General features: G+C 50.1%; 1 protein-coding gene across 3 annotated transcripts in view; it reads right to left on the bottom strand.

Annotated features, from left to right (window-relative positions):
* The window catches only part of nav3 (neuron navigator 3), a 165,691-nt gene that overhangs the window by 78,592 nt on the left and 84,599 nt on the right, over positions 1-2,500 (bottom strand). The window lies entirely within an intron of this gene.

Here is a 2,500-nt window from a genome sequence, read left to right as displayed (position 1 = left end):
TTTCAACCATGCATCTATATAAAGAATGTGATGTGCATGTTTGTGTGTAAGTCTGTGTGAGTAAGTGTGTGTGTGTGTTTGTATGTGTGTGTGAGTGTGTGTGTGTGTGTGTGTGTGTGTGTGTGTATGTGTGTGTGTGAGTATGTACTGTATGTGTGTGTGAGTGTGTATGTGTGTGTGAGTGTGTTTGTGTGTGTATGTGTGCGTGTATGTGTGTGAGTGTGTGAGTGTGTACTGTATGTGTGTGTGAGTGTGTATGTGTGTGTGAGTGTGTTTGTGTGTGTATGTGTGTGTGTATGTGTGTGAGTGTGTGAGTGTGTGTGTGCGCCTGTGCGTGTGTGTGTACGTGTGTGAGTGTGTGTGAGTGGCAGACCACTGCAGCACTGAGGCAGGGCTGATGCAGGACCCAGATCAGTGGGATGGGGAAGAGAGAAGAGTGTGGAGAGCAGGGCGGGCGGGCGGGAGGGAGGGAGGGCGGGCGGGCGGGCTGCCTGGTTGGCTGGCTCTCAGTCCCCAAACACACCACTGCAGTGTGGGCTACAGCATCTGGGCAGGAAAGTGCTGATGGAGCTGAACTGGGAGTTTCGGCAGAGCCAAAAAACGATTGCTACTATATCCCCCCCCAAAAAAAACTTCACTTCGGGAGTATCTGCTTCAACAAAGAAGCAAAGAAACAAAGAAGGGGAGCACAGAGGAGATGAGGAAGTCATACGAGGACAGACGAGAACGAATGAGGGAGAGGAAGATTGGGGAGAAAACAAAACAAATACGAGACACACACATACATTGATACTCTAAAGTGGGGGTCACGTTACAAATTACGAAGCAAAGCCTAACACAATGCTCAGACCATAATAATTCTATTGGTTTAAACAAAGCTCGTTGCTGAGTGATGTGAAGTACTACTTTCTGTACGACGGAAAGAAATGTCCTGGCCCTATGATGAATCGTACTGCTTTGATTTGTCAGAATGCCTGAAATGTTCCAAGGATGCATTAAACTGACACTGATGACTATCGCGTTACGCTCCGGAAGTTGAAACCAAGTTTAGCTGGAATCAACGCTCTGCTCCCACGTCACTAGCGTAGCGCTAGCGCTGTCAACCGTTGCGCAGCCAAACTATAGCAAACGATAGAGAATCTTCCGGTACTACTGAGGACAGTGTGATCCCCGCCTAACAGGGACGCAGGAAAGAGGTGTAGGGAAGGAGATGATGGAGAGATAAACCAATCAGATTGAGGACAGAAGGTACAGGTATAGGGGATAGATAGATGGAGCAGAAATACATTTTCTCTGTTTTGCTCATCTATATGTCATCTCTATCTCCCAGAAGAGGAGAGGCAGAGGCAGAGAAATTGACAGGAAATTGGAAGGTAGGAAGACCGTATTCCAGGGATGCCAATTCGAGACAGATGCTTTTATGTCACGTCTCACGCTAGCATGAAAAAAAAGGAATCTTATGCCAAAAAAACACTATCTCACCGATTCTCATGCTAAGACAGCCTTGAAAGTTGGCAACTCTGAAATGAAAGACCGGAGGGACAGACAAAGACAAAGAGCCGACAAACAGCCACCGTGGAAAGGACACGTGAGACCAGACACCAGAGGACGGCGGCAGCATATGTGTGACAGATAAAGGGAGACAGGGTGGCAGAGTGGGGATCTGGCTCTGATCCGGCCCTGATCCGGCCCGGAGTCGCCTGCCTGCTATCTGGAGAGCGTGCCGTGCTGTGCTGTGACAGGGGAGCTGAAGCAGAGCTCTGTTTGGCTGGGTGTGTGGGCGGTAGGGAGTTTGTTGGTGGAGTAAAGGGGGTGGAGGGGTGCGGGGGGTTTGTGGATGTGGGGAACAGACAGAGGCACCGTCCAAATCGTCCTCCCCCGCCACGGTCCCGCGGCCCGGCCAGATCCCGGCACACCTCTGAAGCAGTCGGGCGGAAAATTGACTCGGCAATTGATTTGGAAGGCAACTCAGACTACTGGGGCAGCGTTGATGTTGCCCCCCCCCCACAGTGAACAATCACCTCCAGATGCTGACATCTCTGCTATACCCCAACCCCCCCCCTCCCCACCCCTCCCTTGCAGTGGCAAATGACAAGAACATCTTTTTCTTTCTTTCTTTTTTTCTTTCTTTCTTTCTCCATCCACCATCCCTCCACCTGCCTCTAACCTTTGTGGCCTTCACTTTAGAGGCACATTTGGGGGAAAAAAGGGAACGATTGTGTGATTGTGTGTGTTCCTGACTCTGTGTGTATGAGCGAGTATGGGAGTGCATGTGTGAGTGTAGCTGTGTATTCCATGGTTGCTGAGGAGAGGATACTGCAGGGAAAACAGAGTGCCCTGTGAAAATGGAGCTTCTCTGTGAGTGCACTGCAGTTTAGCCATCCCCAGTGATTTTCTCCACACCAAACACACATACACGACACACACAGACATGTGCACATACATGCACAGATATGTGAGTGTGTGTGTGTGTGTGTGTGTGTGTGTGTGTGTGTGGGGG

The sequence above is a fragment of the Clupea harengus genome, chromosome 16, assembly GCF_900700415.2.
Source record: "Clupea harengus chromosome 16, Ch_v2.0.2, whole genome shotgun sequence".
NCBI lineage: Eukaryota > Metazoa > Chordata > Actinopteri > Clupeiformes > Clupeidae > Clupea > Clupea harengus.
Note: the sequence above shows the minus strand (reverse complement) of the source record. Positions and strands in the feature narration are given on the sequence as shown.